General features: G+C 38.7%; 1 protein-coding gene across 1 annotated transcript in view; it reads left to right on the top strand.

Annotated features, from left to right (window-relative positions):
* Positions 1-373: 373 nt before the first annotated feature.
* The window catches only part of F13A1 (coagulation factor XIII A chain), a 97964-nt gene continuing 71155 nt past the window's right edge, over positions 374-27182 (top strand). The window contains exons 1-4 of the mRNA XM_065753412.1: positions 374-447; positions 6255-6462; positions 12505-12655; positions 22493-22644. The gene's annotated coding sequence lies outside the window, so the exon portion shown is untranslated. The remainder of the gene's footprint in view (positions 448-6254; positions 6463-12504; positions 12656-22492; positions 22645-27182) is intronic.

Raw genomic sequence — 27182 nt, 5'->3', positions numbered from 1 at the left:
TCATGAGTTTATATTTTGTATCCTATCACGTTCCCCTCTGTGACTTCCACCTCATGTTTGCTGTGCTGCCTAATATTTAAACAAGTTCATTAGTTACATCCGTGCTTTAAAAATATAAATTGCATTTTTCAGGCTATGGCCCAGCATGTTATAAAACCATCTGTGATATCAGTTGCTCAACTTACGCTCTCAGAAAAGCCTGTTTTACTCAAGGCAACTGCTCTGCACTTACAGAAAAATTAAGATGGTCATTAAGTACCTCAATTCACTTTTGAATATTTCAGCGAGACTCCATTGTTACAGTTTTTATTGTAACTAAGCCGGTAGGCTCTTTTTGAAAGTGTGGCAGGGTTAAGCATGTCTGTCATTCCTTCCAGTTATGCATGTGCTCCAGTGCTGAGTTGGGTAACTTCAAACGCATAACCTCGAAAGCAGGTGATGAAAGTGGTGAGTAAAAGTTAAATGAAATTCCATAACCTGAGGCTTAGACAGAATGTCCCTTTGGCTGTTCAGGTTAATATGATTGCCCAGGGAGGCTTCTTTTTCTTGAGTGTATTTCAGACATGTTTCTCCCACTCTCAGCTTTGCTTGGCAGACCATTTTCTTCAGCCCATCCTTGCTGTTCCATGCATAAATAAGCTAAACTGTTAGATATCAAATTAGGAATTTTCTTCTGCTATCAGGCTGGTCTCTAAAGAGGGTAAGAATACTTCTAAGAAGAAAAATTATGTATTTCTGGGTTGAATTTTGTAAACCGTGCTGAAATTGCCATGCTGGGGGTTAGCTAAAATTGTAGCTCTGTAAAATTCAGCACAGCTTACATAAAAGTGAAGGGAGAACATTGCATAAAAGTGACCTTCTGTACTGTGGGAACACTTTAGATCGGAACATTAAGGGTGATAAATCTTAGTTACGGATCTTTTCTCAATTTTAGTCCTTTTAAACATATTTGATGAGTGGTATCCCGTGCCATGCAGAAACAACAGAGCACTCCTCAAAGCAGCAACACTGAATACTGTCAGCTTGAGGCCAAAAATCTTTCAAACACTTTCTCATTCCTTGCATGTGCTTTGTCTGCCATCAGCCACACCAAGTGGTGGTCAAGTAGGTAAGTTTTCTGCAGAGAGGAGGAAAAAAGCAACGCAGCTGGTCTGTGAGTTCTTCAGAGTAATCTGTGAACTCTTGGCTAATTCAATCCTACATTCACATTCTTCAGTCGTGTCACTTTTAGTGCCCAGAATCTGAGGCCTTTGGATTTGTTCAGGAATTCCAAGTGGTTTTGTAGCCTGGTTGGAGCAAAGCAGTTGAAGCAGTACAAAGGAGCTACAGTAGTTTCAGCAATACTGCAGACTATGTAGAAACCTGGAACCATGTTCCCTCAAAATGTGCAGACCCAATACATAGCACATGTACCGTTGCTCACAGTTCTGCCCATGTGTATAGGACTCACAGTGTATGTCCCACATTCTGTATAGGCAGATGCTTCTGGGACAGCTTTATCCTCTGTCCAAGCTTCTGAGTACATGAGCATGAATAGCCACAGGCATCTATTATCATTTTGTTTTCTCATATGACAGCTGTTACAGCAAAAATTAGTCAGTTACCACTGATCATGAACCAAGACCGATGATAAAGACCTAAAGACTCAATTCCAATTTGAACACTTTTCTATTCATTTGACGTGTTCTCATCAGCTTTGCAAGAAAAGAATGCTACAATTGGTTTTGGCATATATAAGAATAAGAAGCTGACTGTCAGAGTACTGAATCATTTATGATCATAAATTTAATTATGGAAAAGATGACCACAGTACTCACCATTTCTTTAATGCACTTTGAGCAAAACAGTATCTGAGAGTTCATCCACATAGATAAGGGCGCTGACAGCCTCAGTTTCTCTGGCCACACTCAAAGAGCTATGTAAGTTTCTCAGTGCTTCCTGTCCAACCCACCTGGAGCATAGGCAGTAAGAAGTTTGAGTTTGCTGTAGTCAGTGTACATGAGTCCTTTTGCATTTCCCTGTTACCATCATAGTCTGTCTCTCTCTTGCAAAGCTGCTGTCAGTCACTTAGAAATGGCTAATTCTACCAGTGAAGCTTCCAGCTGCTCAGAACACATCTTCTATTCTTAAACTTAGCTTCTTGCAATTGTGGAAAATTCCAGTATCTTCATGCAAGACTGTACTGACCACTACAGCTTGGGTAAGATGTGTTGAAACATGGTACAAACTGTCTGGTCATGTCCATGTTTAGCTGCTCACTGAATTTTTTCTCAACCATGTACTTACATCAGTTACTTTCTCAGAAGTCCTAATCAAGCTGTATCAGTCAAGCAAGACTCTTAGGCTCACTTCTGTACTTCCTGCTTTTCAAAGAAGTACCCGTTTTCATGTTAAATTAATTTGTGTTTAGACTATGGTCTGTGTTCTCTGATTCATTCTTAGCATTTTTTTCTTTTTAACTAGAGCAGTATTTTTTACTCAATACTTTCTTATTGTTAGAATACAAAAATGAACACGCTGATGTGAAACAGCTCTGTACCAGGAATGGGATGGTTCCTTTCTTCAAATTTGTAAGATTTGTTCATATTTTTGTAGAAATATAGTTGAAAAATTCATGAGCCTTGCATCTTTCATGTTTTTCAATGTAAGTTGCTCCAAAAATGTTGCCTGCTATTTGTTTTTATTGAAATTACAATAGTTACAAAGAGTACAATGACACTATTTGATAGAGAAAATTCTCAGCTACAAAACACTTTTTTTCAGCATAGTCACCAACATTAGCCCTGCATTTTCACCAGTGATGAACAAGAGCCTACATGCTGCACTCATAAAAATTTGTACTAGCAGAGGTAACCTACTATCACCACTGCTGAAATGCAACACCCACTGCCTCACTGTGCTCTAATCAACTGTTTGGTCTCTACAAATGTTCACCAAGTGCCAATGAATGTCAATGAGCGCCATTTTTTCTACATGGAGGAATTCAGTGACACACTTTTGCTTCATCCACACTTCCGTGACAGACGCCATTCTGTCAGACTGTCCCTCTGCAACAAAATGGGAAGGTTCAGTCTCTACTGCCATGAACCAACATCTGCCTCTGATGTCGTGGGCCAAAGGAATAAAATATGAGACATTACTTCTGAAGCAACCCTCATACATTTATTTCTCATGTTTGTTTTCTATCGCTTTAAAAATTCCCATTTCATTGTGGGTCCCCAGATTATCATGTAAGTGTATCAGCATCCATAGTGAAATGCAAGTGGCAACTTTATCTGTAGAATAGTTGGGATTCTCAAATTTTGGTGACATAGCTTGTGGCTAAGTTACCGAGATAGCCAGTTTCTTCAGAGTGGAGATATGCTGCAAGGTGCTCTGCTCAGCTGATAAGCTCTCTTGTTTTGTTACCATATGGGAATAAAGTGTAAAAGAAATTAAAAAGGTAAAGGAAAGATTTCCTCCTTTACTCTGTGAGGGACTGTGGTGAAATTGGCTGATGGAGTTGCTCCCATGACTGCTGTAGTTACCCTTTAGGCATATGTATGCCAATGGTTCTATAATTGTTAATTATGTTATCAAATTCATTGCCAATATTATGCTAACCATGAAACAAGTTTTAGCTGTGTAAGTAATATTCTGGACTCTGAGAGAAATGTTGAAAGGAATAGAATCAGAACTCTCCTTGTATCAGCTGCTGAAGTTGCCCAAAGTTCACAGAAGCAACTGAGAAGGTGAAAGTATTCTCTTGCTAAGGGGAATTAAAAAATCAAGAGTGCAGTGACTCAGTTCATGCTCAGATATGTTTTTCCAAAACATATAGTAGTTGTTTCATCCATAGTGCATATGAGAAAAGCAGGTAATGAATTAAAAAATATTAATTTTTCAATCAAAGCTTTTTTTCTAGAAAAATTGATGCCCTTGAAATTTAGATTTTTGATACAAATAGCTTTTATTTAAAAAAAAAAAAAAAAGGTGATCGTCTGATCATCTTTGTTCTCTTCCAAATCTGAATGAGGCGAATTATGTACTTTGATGAAGAATTGTGAATAGAACACTAAGATGAGATTGAATCCGGTGTGGAAGCTCACTTCTGTAAAAGCAAAAGAGAAAATATATTACACTCAGCTTTTAGCCTGAAAATAATGTCTTTGTGTCTTTGCAAAGAACCTCTTTTTCAGCCTGTAGCCTACAGTTTCAGATGTTAATAATGATTCTCTCATATTTCTGGCCAAGAAGAGGAAACATTAATTTTCTTACAGAGAACTCACAGCAGGGACTGTAAATTACATGACACGCTGGAAACACAACAGGAGGTGTTTCCTTCCTTGGACAGTTTAATACTGGGCCTTCATTCCTTAATGTATTACCCATATTTAATTTGCATTTTGACTAATATCATTGTGTCAAATAACAGTAGTGTAGAAGGTATAGCACAACTCCTTGTGGATAGAGGGCTAGCAGGAGCTCAGGTCTGTGCTGGTGCACTGTCCTCTGTTGGGCTGTTGCTTATTCTCTGAAAGAGCAATGAGATCTAGTGTCCAGACTGAAATTTTCCAAGTCTTTCTAGCTATTTACTCAATGTTTTTTATGAGGTTTATGAGGATTAAATCCCTCTCAGCCTCTAAAACTATGTACTCCATTGTCTTTACTCAGGGCCATGTCAGAAAATTTGAGAAATTTCTTTTGCTTAACCTGAGGCTATTATTTAGTATGTGAGTTGTAATCATTAGCAGTATAGTGTCTGTTCTAAATAATCATAGTATCAAATCAAACACCCTGATGAGGCATCCTGGCTTTCATCTAGGGGGAAAATGGCACGCTCAGCTGGGATGTCTGTTTTACTGGGTATTATTTTAGCAATTGTGTTTCACCTAGCAGTAGTGAATGACAATGACTCTTACTTAACTGGGACGAATTAAGGTATTTGCATAATGAGGATACACTCAACTGGATCCAAGTCATTAATTAGTGCTTAGACTCATATTATGAAGGCTGCTTGGAAATTAATGCCTCCTATTTTATTGTGTTGGCCCATCAGAGGCAGATGTTGGTGGTATGGCAGTAGAGGTTGAACCATCCCACCAATATACCATCACATTTTGTTCCCATGCAACAGATGGCAGCAGAGGGGCAGTCTGACAGAATGGCGTCTGACATAGAAGTGTGTATGAAGCAAAGGGGTAGAATTGAATTCTTCCATGCAGCAAAAATGGCAACTACTGACATTTGACGACACTTGGTGAACATTTATGGAGACTGAACAGTGGATGTGAGCACAGTGAGGCAGTGGGTAGTGTGTTCTGGCAGCGGAGAGAGCACCATAAAAAGCATGCCACGCTCTAGATGGCTGTGTACAGCAGTCACACCATGAAATGAAGAGCATCTTGACTGGCTTGTCCTCAAAAATCTGCTCTGACCAATGAAGATGGACTGCACAAGCAACATTTTCCTAGCAATGATATCATAGCAGTTGTGAAACAGTGGGTTGCCTCTGCAGGTGCAAGTTTTATGAGCACAGCATATAGGCTCTTGTTCTTGCTATGGAAAATGTATAGTTGATAGTGGTGACTATGTTGAAAAATAGCATTTTGTAGCTGAAAGTTTGCTCCATAAAACAGTGTCACTGTGCTCTTTGTATCTATTATGGTTTTCACAGAAATAAACAGGAGGCATTACTTTGAGGGAGACCTCTATACATATGTTAGGAAACTTCCACATAAGTATTAAATGAAGATACAAAGTAGCAAGTGTAATTTTTTTTTATTATTATTTATTATTATTTTGTTCCATACTCCATTATGTCCTAGCAGCTATGTAGACTATTTGTTTTTTTAATATCTTTCTTTTTTACAGCTGCTAAAATGGAAAAACTCACTGTACATCAAGGTGATTCTGCTCACAAGATTCTAATTTATAATTAGCAGGCAAAATACATGGTTTTCATACACTTTTTGAAGTGTAGTGTCTTCCTCAATACCTAGTTCTTCTGAAAATTCTTACAAAAGCTGTGAAATTGTACTGTTCTCAGAATCCTGGTTACTGTTGGTATGAGCTAGAGCAACATGCTGGTGAAGGAGAGAACATTAGGTGCTGCCCCATGTTCAGTGTGAAAAGCCCAAATCCAGCCTTTTGCTAGGTGGGAGGGTGGGAACATCAGTTCATGTGGAAATAGAGGCACCAGAGAGTTGGGTTTGGGGGGAAAATACCCTCAGAAAAGTGGGACAGGTGATGAAGCACTCTCCATTCTCTTGCAGAGCAGCTACTGAGGTTGGGGCCTTCCCTACAGATACTCATGGATTTCCAAGAGCTCAGCATCATGCCAAAACCTTGGGGACAAGAGAACTATTGAATGATGAAGTCACTCAACACTGTTACTGGTTTGACTTTCACCTGAACTCTACTAATGAAAACCAAGTCATCCTTACAAGAAAACAGCTGCTGCCTGAAACCACTGACTATGAGGTAAGGAGAAACACACAAGCTTGTGCTGATAAAAGTAGGGCTGGTGTGCAATCACATTGTGTGACAAAACAGGGCGAAGAAAATGTTACTGCAAGATGTCTGATTTCCAGATCTGTGATGTTTCTCAGGCATGGAAATCAGTAACATGATAACAAGTAGGTTTAGTAACAATTATTTTCTCATTGACATTAGGATCAGGTTCACTGATTGATCATGAACGAGAACCTGGAGACATGGTTTAGAAGACTATATGCACACTTAAAGGAGAATAATCATAGAATTATTAAGGTTGGAAAAGATTTCTAAGATCATCTGGTCTAACCATCCACCTACCACCAACACTGCCCACTAAACCGTGTCCCTAAGTACTATATCTACCCTTTTCTTAAACACCTTGAGGATGGTGACTCCACCACTTCCCTGGGCAGCCTGTTACAATGCCTCACCACTCTTTCTGAAATGAAATTCTTCCTAATATCCCACCTGAACCTTCCCTGGAGCAACTTAAGGCTATTCCCTCTCATCCTATTGCTTGTTACCTGGGAGAAGACGGTGACCCCCACCTTGCCACTTCCTCCATTCAGGGTGTTGTAGAAAGCTGTAAGGTGTCCCCAGAGCCTCCTCTTCTCCAGACTGAAAAATCCCAGTTCCCTCAGCCACTCCTCATAAGAGTTGTGTTCACTTGTTCTGGGGTTTCTTCCACCTTAGCTTTATTTTGAAGTCATATGCCTACAGCTCTCTGTCACTCTGAAACATCTGTGTCATTTGACTAATCTTAGTGAACTAAGTAGCTTTTATAGTGCCTTTGAAAGACGTCTGGCTTTACAGAGAAAGAAATTGGTAGCTTTAATAGATGAATTCATTTTTTCCATTCCTCTATATTAGTGAGGACTTGTAAGCACTTATCCTTTTACATGTTGCTGTCACAAGGGGAAAAAAAAGATTTATCAAATGTATTTGTGGCTCTCAAAACAGAGGTCACTAATGTCTCTGATTTTCTTTCTTTTGACATAATGCTATAAAGCCACCCCCAGCTTCAAGAGTTAACAAACAACAGCAAAAAACAAACAAAACAAAACAAACAAACAAAAAAACAAACAAAAAAACCAAACTGTGTCAAACAAAAAAGTGACTGACTAGTGCTTTGCCATTTGTCTCCCCACAGTTAGGCTGGGTTTCCCTGAGGTCTGGGAGGTTGCATGCAGACTGATTTTCCCAGCCATGCTGCAGTGTGGTGGCTCAGCTGGCAGAGCATCCTGTTGCCACTGGGCAACAAGCCAGGTGTGGGGATTTTCACACATATGTCTCCCTTCTCAGTCTGTGCATTCATTTATGCATGGAACCATGGCCAAGTGCTGCACAGCAGGTGGACGTGGTGTTTTCTGGGAGGTGATGGAAGGAGCTGAGGCATGGATCTGAGTGTCTGCCAAAAGGCTGAGCTTCTCAGAGGGCTAGTTTCTACACCTGTGGCTAATTAATTAATGAGGCCAATAAATGAATGACTTCCAGCACTGCTGTTCCCACTATGCTGTGACAGGAAGTGGCTGCTTTCCTGCTTTACCTTGTTTTGCCACCTTGTAATCTGCTGTGCTGTTCATCCCAGGAACAGTGGCACAAGCACTGGTGGCACTCAGTCTCCCAGTCAGCTGCACTGTAAATGTGGTGTGGAGAGAAGTTTCTCCCTCTCTAAATACCTTAACTTCTTCCTGGGTAGGCTCCCTAAAATTGGGAAATTTATCTTACTTAGCACATTTGGAATGTTGCACATACCTTGAAATGGAAACTGCTATTTCTCCTTGACTGGAAATCTCTTTAAAATCTCAGCACACCCACACATTGAAGGTCGGGCTCATTTGATGCATACCCAAGATCTCCCTGGGTGGTACAACACATTGCTGCATCTGCACAGTTTTTCTTTTAATCTGCTGTGCTGGACTTTTTGGCAGTGAGGCTATTGCAGTCACTCAGAAACACTTTATTTCTTTGAGAAACAGATAAAGGGTGAATTTTAAAAAAGGACATACTCTCTTTCTAAACAAACATTGGGTTTGAGTCTTACTGTGAATCTGTAGCCTTTGCTGAAGTCTGTGTTGATATGCTAGGTATATGAAGAGAGAGATTTCCCTTTATGAAACACAAACTATCTTCTAATTCTATTTTGGAAAGCCTCAAATCCTTTTTAATTCCCATTTTGGTTATTCTGCCTACTTAAAAAATATGGTATGAAGTTGAAATACAGTAAAGGCAAATTATTTTATAGCCATGATAATGAAGGACACTTTACATTGTAATAATGTGATGATCCCTACTTAGTGGCATTGGTACCTTTGGGGCTGATATCGCCTCTCTTAATAATATCTTCAAGAAGTGGGTGCAGTACAAGTAAATGCCATCGTTTTGGGAAATTTCTCAATAATATTCTTTGCTGGAGAAGAATGGTTTTAGTTTTGTCTCACTTTCATGGCTTACTTCTCTATAGTTCCACCTCTGTGTTGATGTCTCTTTTGTCACTGTTGGCTGAGATAAATATGTTGCAGAAGAGATAAAAGGAAAATGCTAAGTGAAAATGCCATAAGTTCTTAAAACAAGAAAATAACAGAGAAGAGAATTATAGAAAATAGAAATGAGCAGAGTGAATTCACACCATGTAAAAAAGTAATTTATTTGGAGGTACCCAGGGTCCACCTGACTGACCACACATCAGTTTTTCTTCCTTCGCAAGTCAGACTGTAGTCAGCCAACGAATTAAATACTTAAGAGGAGCCTACTAAAATAAAGTTTAAACAAAAACTGGTTTTGAAAAGAGCAGTTTCTTTCTTTCATTATATTAGGATCACATCCTTTTGAATTCAGAACTACTTCAGGTCGAATCACTCACAAATCCAGATCTCATTCTCAAGGTATCTAATTACTAGAAAATGGTGATGTAAATTTCTACAGTTTAAAATTTTTTGAAACCTGAGGCATTCTAAAGTCTTTGCTTTAATCCTTTCCAAGTAACTCACTGTACTGGCAGTCTTTGAATCCTGTCTATACTTAGAACTGATCAAATGTTCAGGTATGTTATTACTGGGCAAAGTAATATAAGAATTGTAGGGCTGAAATACTCACAAAAGAAACCTGTGGGAAAGTTCATTTTCTGCTGTTTTCATGTGTCTCATTTGAGTTCTCTAAAAAAAAAAAAAGAATAAATAAAGTGGATAGCTGCTGTTCTGGAAGTCAAGAAATCTTGATTTGGAAACCTGGATAACACCTTTATCAGAATTGGCATTTTCCTCCAAAACATTATGAAACATTATTATTGTTTTTAAGATTGATTTCATATATTTGGATAACCGAGCTTGTTATTGACATCTTTTTGGTCATCTCTACTATAAATAGTTTGTAAAAAGAGTGCTGACCATAAATGGAATACAGGTTAAAATTCTAGGGGATTAAAGATGCAGTATTGGATCAGAATGCTACTGGGACAAGTTAAAGGTGATGCCCTATAGCACACATTTGCAGTCCCAGTATTACCTCTCCACTAAAAATAAATAAGTTACTTTCCTTCTGAAACTCTTGTTCTTCCATGGCAGCACATCTGTAAGTAATGCAAGCCATGGAAGGTCTGAGTACATCTTCAAACAATACCATGCAGCATCACCCTATGGATTAGCCACGACTCAATCATATCTGGTTTCTAACTCAAGTCTCATATTTTTTAAAGATCTTAGCATGATAGTAGATGAAGGTTATAAATCATTTTGATGGAGCATTATTAAAGTAGAGAAATTTTCTCTGAGGAAACAAATTTAAAAACATGAAGCTGATAAACAGCAGTTAGTATATCTGAAATATTTTAATATTTCCTCTTCTTGCATGATGTGTAGTCAAGAGCATTACTTCTAGATTGGTATATCTAGGTTAGAAAGAAGTCCTAGATCAATTCTTAGTCTGATGATAATGTGATACACTGAAATCCTAATGCTGACCATTGAAGTGCTTCTTCAGACTTCTTTTTTTAGAATGTTTCTGGCTATTATGATAGTAACAACCACTTGAGGTCCATGTGAGGAAAATCTGTCTATGTAATAGGTAAAATTTGACTTCTCTTTCTAAATTCTCTTGTAAATACACCTCGGTCACTGGGTAAATTTATTATTACAACCTGCTAGAGATAGCCTCTGAATTATCCATAGGAATGGTACTTGTTAAGACCAACCTTGAAGAGTTAGGTCCCTGGCTGAGCATATGATATTGTTAATTTAAAAGATTCTCTTTAAAGATATTGCATCTTTTGTCCTTTTAGTGAAGGCAATAGCAGGCTTCAAAAATTAGCAAAAAAATGCAACTGTCACAATGTGTGAGGTGAGGCTGCATTGCTTAATATTGCAGTATTACACAGCTGGAGAAAAATGACTGTGAAGATTTGCTGAAGGAAAAAACAAAACAAAAAACAGAACCACAGCTCTCTACTACCTCCTCTGACTGATAGTCATTTTTATCAAATATCATACAGATAGAGAATTTGTTTGGCTCCAAAAGCTGAAAGAAAATAAGCTGATGATGAAACAAGCTGGCTTGGGTTTTTTAGAAAAAGAGAGGGGGAAGGAGGTTATTTTAAAATGCTTTACTTTAGATATATCTTCATACACTTATACTAAAGATCAGTCCAAAAATGCTCTTTTAAAAATTCATTTTGAATTTGAAAACTATTAAAATTGCAGTTTCCCCTTTCATTTTCTTCCTGCTCAGTCCATTTTATACACGCACATGTGATAAAATGATAAATAGGAAAATAAGCTGCCCAACAGAATAATGCACATTTGAAAAGAATTTCATTAAGGTAGAAACAGAAAAAAAAAAACTATTTTTAAATAAACTTCTGCTCACAAGATCATGACAAGAAATATTTTTATTGTCTAGAGATTTTTGTAAAAGCTTTTTTTTCCTTTTTACAAATTCTAAAGAATTAGGTAGCAGTAGTTTGGCAGTGTTCCCTAAAAATTGAATAGTTGAAGAAATAAGTTTTATGCTACGGTTTCTTTGGATTTTTATTATTACTTTTCCTGGAGATTAACATATAAAAATTCCATTAGCTTCTCTAGGCCTCACAATCTTTATCAATTCCTCAAACATCATTAGATTAACTTCGTTTTGGCACAAAACAGCTATTTTTCAGTATCTCAGCTAAGTAGAACCTGATCTTATTAAAAATAATAATAATAAAAAAAAAGAAACACAAAACGAAACACAGATCCAAACCTTAAAACCTGGTTTCTTAGGAAATAAAATGCCAGTTCTGCTGAAACCTCTATTACTTCTAAAGCATTTGTTTGCACTTCGAAGAAGGAGCTGAATATTTTGGGTTTCTTGGAAAAACAAAAATTGTTCTTGTTTCAAGAAAAGTAGTGAAAGTATTTAGATATGGAAGTGCCAAACAGTTCATTCTTTTTTAGCATTGTTTTTGTCCATTATATATGTAATTACTTCTAAGTTATATCACAGAATCACAGAATTGTAGGGGTTGGAAGGGACCTCTAGAGATCATCAATTCCAACCCCCTGCCAAAGCAGCTCCCTAGCCCAGGTTGCACAGGTAGGCGTCCAGGTGGGTCTGGAACGTCTCCAGAGAAGGAGACTCCTGGGTAGAAACCTTTCTGTGCAGCCTGTGCCAGTTATAGCAATGGTGCGTCCCAAAAGAGGTTATTGTAAGTCAAAACTCTGCACCCAATTGTCCAGTGTACTTTTTTTTTTCAGGGTGAGCCTCTATACAAAACCGTGGGCTGATTTAGGACTTGATGTGACAGTCATCAGGGATAGAAAAAGGGTCTTCCACAAACTAATGGCATCTTCTGTGACCTCTGACCTGAAGATCAGGGAGGAATTTATTAGATAAGTGGACAGACAGCATGGTGTTCAAAATGACATGATCATTCTAAAGTAAAAGAGAGATGTTTCAATAATGTGCTAAAGAAATACTCCAGCTTTTCCTATTGTAGACTACCTGTAAATCAACCCTTTCTTATCTCAGTGTGTCTTTTGATATTTCTTTGTTCAGAACATTCTGCAGTTGGAAAATCATGACTACCTGCAACCCTCCGGAGGAGAAAGTGATTCAAAGCCTCTTCTTCGATTCTGATGGGAAGTGGAGAACCAGACTTCAGGTGCAAATTGGAGAGGGCTTTGGTGCCAGCAAGATGTCCTTTGAGGTAGCTGCAGCTCAAAAGACTGTTGAAATGAGCAGAGCCAGAGTTTGACTAGAAGCCGAGAAAAAGAGTAGCTCGGGTCAGTTAATCTACCATGTTACATGTAGGGGATCTATGATATGGTACTATCTCTGCCTGCTCTGAAATAGTGAAAGTGAAGCGATAAAGTCTTCAAATGTAACCTTGACTGAACAGTAGCTGTTGGGGTTTGCTCAGTGCTACTGCTGTGGGACTCAGGAAACTACCTTTGGAGAATGATGGAAATAGAAATAGTCATGTAGCAGCTAACCAGAGTGATCTTTGGGGAGGGATAGGAAAAGGTATGGAAAAGGATGCCAAGTTGTTTAAGGATATGAAGCATTTTCTGTCAAAGTAGCAGCTGAATAGAGTTGGACTCTTCAGCCCGCCACATCAGCGATGGAGTGACATGGCAGACGTAGAAAAAAACATGAGTCTTATCTTCAAAACCAGCTAGTGACTCAAGATGTTTTTTATTCCTAAATGCCATTTAGGTATCCCCAAACCTGGGGTTTCCTGTGCTTTACACCCGAGCCATCACCTTTTCATTCCAAAGAGAAATTCAGTGCACCATTCTTACAGCAAAAAATGAGCAAAGTGAACTGTAATTAATGAAAGAAGAAATATCAAATGTGTTTAAATGATTTTAAAAAATCAGCCCTCGTACTTTGTTGAAAATGATCTCCATCTTTTTCCTCACTTTCAACACAAACATAACACTTGCACATATTTGCAATCTCCTTCCCCTAATTCTTAATAGGAGAAGCCCTCAATGAATAGTGAAAAAATTAAAAACTTTCAGCCCAGCTGCACAGGAGAGAATATTAACTGTGTTAGAGTTCTTTTATGGCATCCCAGCAAGGGTACGAGGTTGGGGTATTTTCTGGAGGGTACCTCTGTTTTTTTCCTTTAACTTCCTCTGACTTCTGAGAATTCTGGTGTAATTGCTCATTTCAGAGATCTCAAGCTGTACCAGAAAAATTTGTTGCCCTGAGGTCAAATTCAGTTGTCTTGTGTCATCGTTGAAGCTTGTTCTCATTTCTAGTCTTGGCAGGCTGGCTACCTGGCATCAGTGAAGGTAAATCAGTATGACTTCAGTCCAGATCTGGAGATACAGGCAGAAAGTCCACAAGGTTAAACTGGGTCATTTGAAATCAAATCTGGATATCGTAAATACATGTGTGTAGCTTCTTCCACAGATTTTGCAAATGTGATAGAAATTTCTACTGAAAAATTCAGCTGAGCATAACCCACAGAGATAAGCACAGTGGTGGAGAGCCTGATCTTAAAAACAGTCCTATTTTCTGTTTCCTTTCATTGCATTTGATGGCACCTAGCACTTTGGACAGTGTGGCCAGGTAGCCATGGTTTTCCTCATGTTTGAAGAGAAAGTACCAACCAAACTTTTCCTCCAGAAGCGGTCATGCAGCTCGGAGGCTAAAATTAATCTCTTGACTAATGATCCATATGAAGTCATTCTTTTGGTACTGCTGTTATTGGTCCTGTGCTGGTGACACAGGCATATGCTTTGAATAAAATGACTCAACTAATTCCAGACTCAGAATCAGAAGCTGAGCTCTCCATGGCCCCTGAAATGCTAGAGCTGTCATGATGAGTTTCAAAGAAGCCCAGGGAGGAGGAAGAGAGAACTCCTAAATAATTCAGCAGTAAGGAAGTTGTCCTCTTATCATAACATTTTCTTAGCACTCTAGAGTGAGCTCCATCTGTCTGACAAGTAGATGACTTCTAATTCTTGAAGGTTCACATTTGTTTTACTAAACACCTTGTAAATAAAATGCAATTTATGTTTCCATTGTGGGGATAAAGGAGGTATGTCGCTTATGAGATATATTTGCCCTATGCCCTCTTTCGAGACATTCATCGCATATGGATTGAATTCACAAGGACTTTTCTCCTCTGGGAATAATGGGCCCTATCACATGGAAATACAAACAGCTGGAACTACATTTGATTTTTGTCAAGTATATTTGAATGATTTTTCTTACCTTGGCAATGGTATCGATACTCCTTGTCAGTCTTTCCTAAAGCAGTTTCTCATGTTGTGGTATCATGGCTCTTTTAATTGCAAATTAGGCTAACCAAATTCATATGCAGCTTTCATTTGGGAAAAAAAAAAGAAGAAAAAATATACCTCCCACAGAAATGTCTTTGAGAACTTATATAAGTGAGAGTTCCATAAATATGTAAGCCAAAAGATTTGATTTGGTTAAAGAGCTGTAGAAAACTGAAGATTTCAGCAGTCCCATCCCTGTGCTTTCACTGGTTTTCCCAAATCACTAGTGATGGGCTTTTGGCATGAGTTCAAGTTGAACTCTGCTGTCCTTCCTTGGATTCTTTCATGGGCTAAGTATTGAGCTGAATTTTTTCCCAAGAACCTTTACCTTTACTGACACTGTATTTTACTTTGGGCAACACCTCCATCTTCTTCTTGCAAATGGTTTCTGTTGGTCTTTTCTGTGCATTACAGCCCTATTGAAGGGCTGTGTAAGAATCTACTGAAAACTCTTCATCCATGACCAAGTTGAAGTAAGTCTTTATACTCACTTGGGAACTACATGTTGCTGTGGTTGGTGTAGGATTATACGTAATGTCTGGGCGGCACCTTTGCCAGTCATACTACTTGTAAGCCATGTAAATCTTCCTAGAACACACCTTAGTAGACTTAATCAAGCAACGTTCTAGGCATATTTAGGAAATATATATTAGAACTGTTTTTATCAGTTCATAAGGACAGGCGCTTTAGTCGAAGCTCACATTTTTTTTAGTTAAAAGTTGAGCATAAAATCCCAGAAGTTAAATAAATGACACAAAATGGAAAGCCTCATAACGTTCCAGGGCTTAAAGTCCTTCCTGCTTCCTGGATAAAAAAAAATATCCATATCCATTGTTAAAGAGGTCCTGTTTTGGTGATGGCAGAATAGGAGAAGTTGTGATCCCATCTAACCCAACAGAGATCAACTTCACATGGTAGCATGATCTGAGTAATATATAAATAAAAGGTTCCTGCAAATCTGCAGGGAACTGTTGCTGGCCTTATTCCTCGCTCATTTACAAACATTTGCCTGAGAAAAGGAAGGAAAGTTCTTTCTTCTATGACAAAATATTTTAGGAAAACATGTCTGGGGCAAATACTGTTCAAAATCTCCCTCGTTTATTTTTCTTCATGTTTTGTAACATTACTTTTTTGTCCTTTTAATATACAGTGGTTGTGGATGTTGTGAAGGAAGGGTCTTACAGCTGATATTTTATTCTAGAAAAGCCCCGATCAGTACACTGTGCTCTTTTCCTTTTTAATTGTAATTTCATTACAGGCTGTTGTTTCTTCAGGGGTAGCAATTCCTTCCACAACCTTCTTTCTACAGGTGTTTGAAATGGATGGGAATTTGTCTTTTACAACATTTGTTTTAATATTTATGCTGTGACTTTGAATGAGAGCTCCAGAAAAGGGCAAGACAATGCTTTTTTTCTGCGTTGTACAGCCATTTTGGCCAATGGATCTCAGACCTCATAAGCTATGTGGACTGAAGTTTGATGCTAGCTTGTCAGGGAAGTTGTAACCATTCTGCACATCCTCATCCTCTCTAAGAAAACTCAGGAGGGGATACAGGTATGGAATAGAATTAGGATATGTTTGAAGAGCACAAACAAGTGACCTAGATTTCATTACTTTTTGGTGAAAACTGTGTGTCTGACTGCTGTTTCTAAACTCATCATACTTTTTCTGTGAAATAATGGTACAAGTTTTCTTAAGGAAATCCATTTTTCTCGTGCCTGTTTGTACATCTACCTTACAGAAAATTTTGTTTCAGTACTAAGTGGCAAGTGGAAATGTTTCAGATTCAGATATGGACTGCATTGATGTTTTCATTTGACATTTATTATATTCCATTCAATTGTGCAAAAGTGTAAAAGATAGTGATTTTATCCAAACAGTCCAGTTAGGCTTTTCAAAAAGCATTCAAATGAAATATTTACACGGAACTTTTACATGAAATATTTGTAAGTTTTGATGTTGAAAAGGGGTTTCAGAGGCGTGGATTTTTTGTTTGTTTGCTTTTGCCAATTCAACATCTAAATATCGACATCTTGGAACTGCATGACAGAAAATCCATCTTTTAATTACCTATATTTGTAATGAGGGAATTTCCTGGCTCTTTTTCATAACAATGTTGCTCCCTCCAACTAAGTGACAAAATTTCATACTGCTTCTTAGAGAGCATAAGAAGTACTAGTTGCATGTGACACTTCTTCACTTCTCAGCTTACAATTGTTTGTGGTCAAACAGCACTGTTGTTTTGCCTTTAAGTTGAATACATTTTAGTTCTAGATAAAATTAGTTATTCCATGGTGATACAGAAATATTTGTATAATATATATGTTACTAAAACATAGAGCTGAGCAACTATGTACACTTACATTAAATACTCAATTTCTATTAAATTCTGTTAATTTCTGTTTAATCTGAAACCTAGGTCTCACAAGAATTCTCAAATATCCAGAGCAAGAGAGAGGAATGAAAATGCAAGGCTGCTAAAATGGAGAGATAACCAACATTAAACCATCCTGGCTTTTGTTTCTCACTAGAAGATTCTGAAATGAAAACATGTTTTAGCTCATTTCCTATGATGTTTCTTGTAGTACTCTGCTTTTCCTCCTCCTAAGGTAAGTGGAGTAGGTTAAGACATGGAGCATGTTGCAGAAATTGATTCTCTGAGATTTCCCTTAAAGTAGTTATTCCAGTTATTTATCTGGAATGTGCTTATAAATTGGAGGGCAACTTACAGACTTTGTTGGCAATCATTTTGGATGCCCTTCTGAATCATTTGCATTCCTGATGAGGAACAGAATCAGGAACAATAAACTGATTTCCAGTAAAAATTTTCTGAGGCTCTCAGGGACCACTACCTGATGCAAAGATAACCCTCTGAATTCTGCAATACTAGGAAGGGATAAGGTGAAGTTCTGTTTTGCTAGTAAGGTGACATTGAAGATTAAAACCTCCTGTGAAAAAGAAAAGCAAAAAAGAGAATTGGTACTTTCTACAACCCCAAGCAGTGTGTCTGAACGGACTGGAAACCTCTCAGGATACGGCACTGATAAATATGTATCTTGAGAGGATTTTTTTATTATTTTTTTTATTTTTAATTATGAAGAACATATATGCAGTTTTCAGCAGATAGGCTACGTTCTAGCAGATGTTATAGCTGGAGAACGTATGTCTCTTGCCTTCTTGGTGACAGCCCAGGCTGAATTTCTGCCTGTACTTCTGAAATGGACTCTGCTGAAGGGGAGGCAGGGAACTCTGCTTAATCTGCCTTACGCACTTGGTTGTTAAGAGAGCTTTTCATGCAGATTGCACTGTCTCCCTGCACCTCAGTGGAAGACCAGGACTGTTTAGGCTGCTTGTGCCTCATTCTCCTCATCCTAAGAATGCCCAAAGGGTGCTTGTCACTTTGTTCATGTAAGAACACGTTGTGTAGACAAACTGAAGAGACTGTTGACACAAGAACTAACAAGAAATCCTCCTCCCAGTCTGTTTTTCCCAGTGGCTCAAACACTGTAGTCCAATATAAAATTTATTGCTCTTCCACATCAGGTGGGATCCTGTGATCTTAATGCATATTGTCAGCCTCTGCCTTTTATTCTACTATTGTCTTCCACAGCATGTCTGTGAAGTGTGCAACAGTGGCCTTCCTTGCTTATCTATGCTAAATTATCCTAGTTTTAGTTCATTATTTTAGTATTTTATTTGTTTCTGCCAGCATGGATAGTCTGACGATGTATTTTGGTGGTCTGTCATACTGACTCTTTCTCATATTTGCTCAGCCAGCTAGCTATTTATTGATTTGTTTGGAGTTTGTCACAGGCATCAGGGGAAAAATATTTTGAACAGTATTTTGGACAATGTCTGTCTGAAAAGCTGCAGGAATTGGCAAGGGGAATTAAAAGACCTGGAATGACTTTTGAATCTGTTATGAAAACATATCTTAAACTGAGGGAATATCTGTTTAGTTAGGTGTGTGAAACCATGAGAGAAGTTTCAATTCTTTCATATTTATAAGTAGGACTCAACACCAATAAAGGTATGCAGTCTCTGTGTGTTGCTTAGGTTGGACTCAAGAAGGATGCAAAGGAAAAATGTCTTCAGGATCCCCTTCTACATGCTCAGTATGAATAAAACTCCTATTGACAATGAGTGGAGAGAGAAGAATCAAGGAGATGGAGTAAAGAATATAGACTATAGATTATAGACTATAGAATGAGACTTGAGAAAAGTGAATTCATTGACCTATGAAGGAGACAATCTTTCCATTGAATGAAGATGTTATATATACACACTATATGTATAGGGCTTTGAAGATTGATGTGGTAAAACTGAGGATCAATCTAGGTTTATCTCTTTTTATTAATATTATGTTTTTGTCAGCATAATAGAGATTTCTTTCTTACAGTAGGCATACCATATTACTTAGAAAATGATCAAGAAGGGATTCCCTGCATACAGAAAACACTTACTTTCTAAAATCAAGGTTCACTTGGCAAGGAGAGAGAATCAACTGGTGCTGCAGTGACTACCTGAATCTTAAAAAAATAAAATTGGAAGGGCACAGTGAATAAAGGAAGAAATGTTCATAAATCCAAGGTGTCCTTGAGAAAAACAAGGCTTCTAAGGCTTAGAAGATAAAGCAGCAAACTCAGAGACTCTTGGGGGCAGAAATAATGGCAAACAGGAGAAGAATTAAAAGGCTTCAATCGTTAGTAGTTTCAAAGGAACTGTTTCCTTTGTTTTCCTTAACTTAAATGGACACTGATGTGGATTCTGGAGAACTAGGCTTAACCTTGATGCAGAGTCTGAAAAGAAGTTTGAAATAAATATTTGGAGCTGTTGACCTAAATGATAACCTTGCAATGAGCTTGATGATGCACAGAACTGATGTCAGCCTTGCAGACCAGTGCTGAATATGCACTTACAGTCCTCACAGCTGTCTGGTGGCTTTAGAAATAACCAGCTCCCACCCATCGATTTGAAAGTGACAATGGAAAGGAGAGAACATCTGGGCTTCCAAAAGAGAGAAGCACCTGATCAGTCAGCTGATCTTTATTATCCATCTCATAATTGTGGTCCTGTGAAATTATAGTCATCTGACTGTGCGCCTTCTCATCTCAGAAATTGTTGTCTAATCTCTTGCTCTCTAGCAGGTGATGCATTCCCACCTCTCTTGCACACCTGAGTACAGTGGGATGGAGGACCCTCTGAAGCTACCTGTCTCCATTTACTGCTAGGAAAGTACAGGCAACTGTGTTTTGGAGGCCATGACATACTCTTAGGAAGCTGGAGTGAGAGGATACCATTGCATTCAGAAACCTGGCTATTCCAGAGGACAGGGATACGTCTGATGCAAGTGTTACTTACGGAATCAGCAGAGAATGATATGAATTACCACATCTCATTCCCTGGTGCCACTGACTATGGTGAGCCCCAGGTTGGGTCTCTATGTGCTGGAAGCACTGTGGGTAAAGAGGAGACAGAGGTCTGTGTAGACAAGGAGGATGAATAGAATGAGAAACTTCAAAGTGATGTCCAGAGAAGTCAAAGAAAGAAAAGGTTCCAGCCTTACTGAGGAAGATTTCATCAAACAGGGGAGTTTAGATATGTCCAGCTGAGGGATAGTCATGTTAACATCTTGTATCAGGCCCTCAAAGTGACTTAGTGAAAGAGAGAAAAAAGATAACCAATGTTTTCAAAGTGACATGGCATTGAGATCTAGGATGCTGGTCTGAGGTCCAGCATCGAGTAGCCCCAGAAGAAAACAGGACATCCATAGCTGTAAGTTCATGCTCTCTTAACAAGGGTTACATTATGGAGGGAGAACAACACTTCTTCCTGGAAGAAGCAAAACTTGTCTAACCAGGTGCTTTTATACCCTGTTAAATTCTTTCAATTTTTTTTGCCTGTGTGCTCCAGGCAGTTACCACATGGGGTGTGTTGTGCTGCCATTGGATTCGTATTTTTTTCCTTGGAGGTGGGACACATAGAAAGCCTATTGAAATCAACATATACATTCCAGAGGTTAGCTAACACTAGTGTTTTTTGATCATTTATTATTATTACTATTTCTGAACGTATCTACAAACTGTGAGAGGTATCTGTAGTTCTCAATCAGTAATGTGGGGTAGCCACAGGATTTTCACAGAGTTCACACTGTACTGAAATAACCCAGTGGGAGGTTGTATTGTGGATGTACAGCAGTTTTCATCCTAATTTGTTAAGAGCTTACCAATATCTCTGATTGCTCTGGTCCAAAGCTATTACCTTGGACCAGAACTCAGATGACTGATAATCCAAAATCAGCTGCATCTATGTGAGTAGAAAAAGTAGATGAGGGTGATTTGGACACATTGATCCCTGAATGCTAATGAAAAGAAAAACATATTTGGCACCATTACAAATCAGGGACTCTGAGGATTTCAATACTGTGTCCTTTTTTATAACAATAATAAATTTGTCAGTTACATAGGGAAACATTTTACTTCATTCAGAGCAATTGCTCCAAATCCAGCAAGATAATGACCAATAAAACTTAGAGCTAGGGGGTAGAGTTCTGCATTGCTAAAACCTTTATTATGTATGGTTGTACAGAATGTACACGTATGCCAGAGTCTCATTGTTCTTCTGCTGTTTTATTATTTTGTCAGTATGAAGTGGCTGTGTGATTCAATCTATGAAATGCAAGTTTAACTTCTATTGATCCTACTTTCTGTGTATAGGTTCTTAGCAGCTTTGAAGAATGCTATTAAGAGCAGTTAGATTTTATTTGCAGCTGAATAATACTGTACTCTGTTCCCTATCAAAATACATCTCATCTCAGTCCAAATGTGCTTGATTTACTCTTCCTTTTTGTTTTGTAGAGGGCTGTAACTGAGAACCCACAGTGGCAGTCCCTGTTGTGGGCCTATAGGATATCAACGGTACAGTGAAGAAATTTATTTTAAGTATTTAGTTAAGCAGGGTTAATTTTATATAACTAAAATATAGACCAAAATCACTTAATAACAGAACCAGCTTTCATTCCTTTCCAATTAGCACATTTTAAAACAATACAATATTATAATGCAGACTTCTAGTTGTGTGTTACAGTTTCCACTATAAGAATGAGAAAACATTTGCATGCCTGGGGAGCAGCATTTCACTAAATATTTGAAGATTAGCTGCAAGAGATCGTGATGGTTCCATGATGTCCACGTGCTTTTGATAACCCAGCACTTTCTTTCTCCTCCATGGCCAAGAAACTCCTCAGTTTATCTCTTCTCCCAGGACTGGCTGACAGACTACAAACCACCTTTTTCAAGCAATTCACCACATTCTTTGCCAAAATTCTGGTAAGTCCTCTCAGACTAAGTGCAGTCAAATCTCATCTCATGTTTAAAGATTTTATGCAGGTCTCCAAAGCATTGGATGTTTCTTATAAACTGGTAGCAGAGCACTTGAATGGGAGCCTTGTGTGAGGTGAATAGACATGGATCTGTGTCAAGTCACAGGAGGGAATAGAAAGAAAGAGAGGGCCTCAGCTGGGTGCATATTCCTCCACAGTTTAGTGTAGGTTAATTCTTTCCTAGTGCGAGGTGAAATGTTCAGTCACTCTTCTCTTTTTGGTATTGTTTTGCCCACTGCTAATTTAAATCAATTTTTGTGTTCAAATAAAAAATAGAAAGCCTCACTCTGGAGGCAATTAAAAATGAACAGACAAAATAGTGTCATGTACTGAACAATATTCAAGGGTTTTCTTAACTTTTTTTCAGAAAAATATGATTGCAAATCTGTGTACCACTGCAGAGATGAGTCTAAAGGGATTTCATCCATCAAAGGGGAAAATATGATGACTTTTGATCTCCACTAAAATGGTGAGAGAATGAAAATAAGAAAAAAAGAAGGAAAAAAAGCTGTACAGAAGGTAAGAAATAGTGGAGAATATACTGGGAATTCCTTCAATATTTTACACTTCAAAATATGTATAACTGGGAATTCCTTAACAATTGTTATAAGACCTGCCTCAAAATGTTCAGAAATATCAAGGGCATAAGGCACTCATTTCTTTTTAGAGTGGAGTCTGCCATTAGAGGAAACATGGCAGAAGGGCCCCTTGGAATACTTCAAAGACAGTGGCTACATAATGCAAAGCTCTGGTGTCATAAGTATCATTCAGATATGGTTCAAATGTCCAAAGACTGTCTGACATTGGAAAAGATGATGGCATATTTTGTGCCAGAGCAGGTATCCTAGGCACCAGGACAAACCTGATAGAAACTGTATTGAAGTGAAGCACTAGAACAGGTTGCCCAGAGAGGTGGTGGAAGTGCCATCCCTGTAGACATTCAAGGTTAGGCTGGGCACGGCTATGAGCTGCAGGTATCCTGTTCATTGCAGAGGAGTTGGATTAGATGGCCTTTAAATGTCCCTTCCAACTCAGGCAATTCTGTAATTCTATGAAATGCAGTCTTCTGCCCAGCTTCATATCAAACTCGTACTGCAGAGCATCCTTCTGGCAGAAAGACCCAGCACCTGTGGCTATGCAACCATGATGGGAGGCTCTATCTTAGGCCTCTCCTCCTAGTGTTGGATATTCTATTTTTATGTCACGCACAACATTATTTATCTGGCTTAGAGGTAGTTTCTGAAGGATCTACTTTGTGCTTTTCTTATGGCCAAACTACGCTACTGAGAGGGGATTTATTAAAACATGTCAAAAATGGAGGGTGGGAAGATGCACTGGAAAGATGTATGTTTCTCTTGAAATAGAGCAATTTGGTTGTGTTATGGTAGGATTCTGTCATGGAAAACTAGTCCTGAAGAAGACATTAAGCCGTCTATCCATCTGAAGGTAAGTGCAATTACATCAACATCTTCTCTGAGGATGTATGTCTAACCCCTTCTTAAAGACAGAAGCAGTGGATTGAGGCCTCAAAGATAAATAAGAATTAACAAATATAGGAATGAATATCTGCAATTACTAGAATTAAGACTATATTCTACGGAGATGGAAAAATTAATCATCATTTAAAAATATCAGTGTGTGGGCTAATTAGCCAAGTTACAAAGCTAATTCAAAATTAAGGTCTGGGAAAAGGTGAGATTATCTTGGTTGTAGTTTTTTTGTTTGTTTGCTTGATTTCACTGAAGTAAATTCTATATTTTATGATACTGATTCAATTAAAGATATGTAAACATCTTAATACTTTTCAGTGGAGGGGAATGAGGGATGAAGGTAGTCAGAACTGAAGGCATTCAGTGAGGTGTTAACACTGACTTACCTTCTGCTTTCATTTCACATGGGCTGGAATTGAGCATGTAGCATACAGTTAGGTAACTGCTCATGACTCTCCAACTGCTCACCTGCAGAGACCTGGGAACCAGTAAGTTCCTGTCTAAAGGTTTGCTAAAACTGCTGCAGAAAATCTATATTTATTACTAACTTGAGTTTATCCAGTTTTAATATCTGGCCAACTGTTTTTTATCTCTTTTGTGCTTACTATGGCCTTCTGTTAGCATCCTTTCTGTCCAAAGTTGCTGAGGGATGTATGAGGAAGATTATCTGTGAACTGTAGTCTTGGCTTCTGAATTGGGTCATGAGTTATTGTCTGAGAACTTAGTCCTTAAAACTAAACTGTCAGCAGGAACTGTTGAAATTGCTAGGAAATACACGAGTAAAAAAATCACTTGATTTATACCTGGATAGCTTCTTATCAAGTTCTACAGGGATTTAATTCCAAGTCCAATACAGCCAAAGGAGACCACTGTTCTTCCCTCACTAAGACTAGCATCTGGACAGAGGTTATGCTTGCTTTATAGTACAAGCTTAGTTCTGTCACGTACCTTCTTTGCTCACTGGTATTTTGCTCCAGAGCCAGTGTAGTTAAGACTACACTGCTTTGAGCTAAGTGCATCCTTTACAGATATAAATCCCTTTCCTAAAAGGGGAAAAGAGAAGGATATTGTGACTGACAGCTCAGTCTGAGCTTTGCATCTAAGCAAAACTCCAGTCCATGTGCAAGGCAGGAAGTGAATTACAGAGCTTCAGAAATAGAGCATAAACCCATATTCTGCCTGCAAATATACAGTTCATGGCTCCCATAGGGGCTGTAGCTCAGCCCCCTGCTACACAGGCAGCCATTTGGATGTGGAATAACATGCTAAAGCTGTACGGTAATATATGATCACAACAGGGCTGTGTTACAGCAGGTAGGAAGCTTGTAATTGCTTGGAGTATCTGTTGGAAGGTTGCCTAAGTGTAGTTTGCATGGAAATGGAACCGAGTGCAGCAGAGCAGGAATTGAAAGGTTTGGTCTGGTCCTTTGAATCTGCAGTAGCTTGGGCCTGGTGCATGCAAAGGAAATGTATGCCAAAATCCAGCACTAACAGCAAGAAGAGTGGGGCGTGGCACTTACTGCTAATGAATCATAGAATCATAGAATGGTTTGGGTTGGAAGGGACCTTTAAGAACTTCTAGTTCTAACCCCCTGCTATTGGAAGAGACACCTCCCTCTAGACCAGGTTGTTCAAAACACCATCCAGTCTGGACTTGAATGCTTCCAGGGAGGAGGCATTCACAACCTCACTGGGCAACCTGTTCCAGCGTCTCACAACTCCCACAGTAAAAGAAGAAAGGGAGGCAAAGCATCCCTGGACAGTCTGGGCTACATCCAGCACAGACTGCCTTATTTTGGTATTGCTTTTCTTACAATGGGAATAGGTTTGAATTAGAGTAAATCTGGGCAGTGAAATCTCACTTTTTAAAAATGACTCAGAAAGACCTTTAGCAAGAACAGTTCTCCAGCTCCCAAGACTGTTGCTTTGTTTCTTTGTAGAATTCTTTACTTATGAAAAAAAAAAAAAACGTGTACACAATATGCATAAGCGTATTCCTACAGATTACTGTAGTAACAGTGGTATCTCAGTATGTAACATGGCACAGCAGGGTGAAAGCAGACCTGGTGCCAAATCCCGCCCTCTGCATGCCAGTGCATGTTAGAGACGTGTTCTGTGTTGAGCCTTAGAAGGAGGTGGCAGCAAGTAGGCAAATGTTGTTGGAGGCCTCCTGCTCCTGAACAGCAAGGAGCTGTGGCGTAGCATCCCCTTTTCCCAGTACTGTTCATCCTTCTTTTTATCACAAGGCTACAGACAACTCTTTTTTGGGTTGGCCTTGCACTTGAATGAGCAGAGTACCAGGTGTTTGTTTAGCCAGTGTGTATGAGCCAGGTCATCCTCAAAATATTGTCTAGGCATGCACATGCATCACCTTGGTCCTCTAGAAACCAGTGAGGTAGAGGCCAAATGCCCTCACCACGCTCTTGATGCTAGGAAAGGATTGAAAGGGTTGAAGAAAGGCATATCCTAATTCCACCATTGTGGCACAAGTTGATTTTTCTCATCCCATTGTAGTTTGCTTCATCAACAGGCTGCTGAGTCTACCAGGGTCTTTCCAGAGAACATTAAGACTGTGAAAGATTTTTTGCTTTTTTGGAACAAGTAAGTTTCTAGCATTCACTGAAATCTTGCAGATGAAGTCTAAAAATCCTTAGATTTCTAGAGAAGCAGTGAGAAACAAAAGACATAGGCAGATTCACGCCATGGTATTTTGTCATCATGTTTGACACAGTTCCTAGTAAATATGTGTGTCTGTGTGTAAATAAATACAAAGATACACATCTATTCGTTGAGCAGTTTCTCTACATACTACTTCTAGGATATTTCCTTATTAAAATGGAAAGATTATATAGTTTTATGTCACTTGTATTTACAATCCTCTTGTAAAGGGGAAATTTTGTGGGAACCACTGTTACTGCATCTGGAGAACAGATATCTGAATTCAGTTTAATCAGGTACACAAAAAATATTTTAGTTTCAAGGATGGAATTCAAACAGGTCATTCTGAAAGTAATGCCTCCTATTTATTTCCAGGGAAACTACAGCAGATACAAAGAACACAATAACACTGTTTGATAGAAAAAATTCTCAGCTACAAAACACTTTTTTTTCCAACATAGTCGCAAACATTAGCTGTGCATTTTTGTCAGCAATGAACAAGAGCCTGCATGCCATGCTTATAGCAGTCTGCATGAGCAGAGGTGACTCACTGACACTTCTGCCACTGCTGAAATGTGCCACACGCTGCCTCAGTGTGCTCACATCCACTCTTTGGTCTTTATAAATGTTCAGCAAGTGCTGATGAATGCCAGTGGGTGCCATTTTTTCTGTATGGAGGAATTTAATTACACACTTTTGCTTCATCCACACTTTCATGTCAGACTGCTCCTCTGCTACTATCTGTCCTACAGCAACAATTGTAATGGAATATTAGTGGGAAGGTTCATCCTCTACTGTCATACCGCCAACATCCACCTCTGAGGTCATGGGCCAACATAATAAAATAGGAGGCATTATTTTCAGAGCAGCCCTCATTTAAACCTTTCGGAATGTCACTTTTTATTTGCT

Source organism: Cyrtonyx montezumae, unplaced genomic scaffold (assembly GCF_038088225.1).
Source record: "Cyrtonyx montezumae isolate F1298 unplaced genomic scaffold, pur_monq_1.0 scaffold_8, whole genome shotgun sequence".
In the NCBI taxonomy this organism is placed as follows: Eukaryota; Metazoa; Chordata; class Aves; order Galliformes; family Odontophoridae; genus Cyrtonyx; species Cyrtonyx montezumae.
The sequence above is the reverse complement of the archived record's forward strand: the minus strand, read 5'-3'. Positions and strand labels throughout refer to the sequence as shown.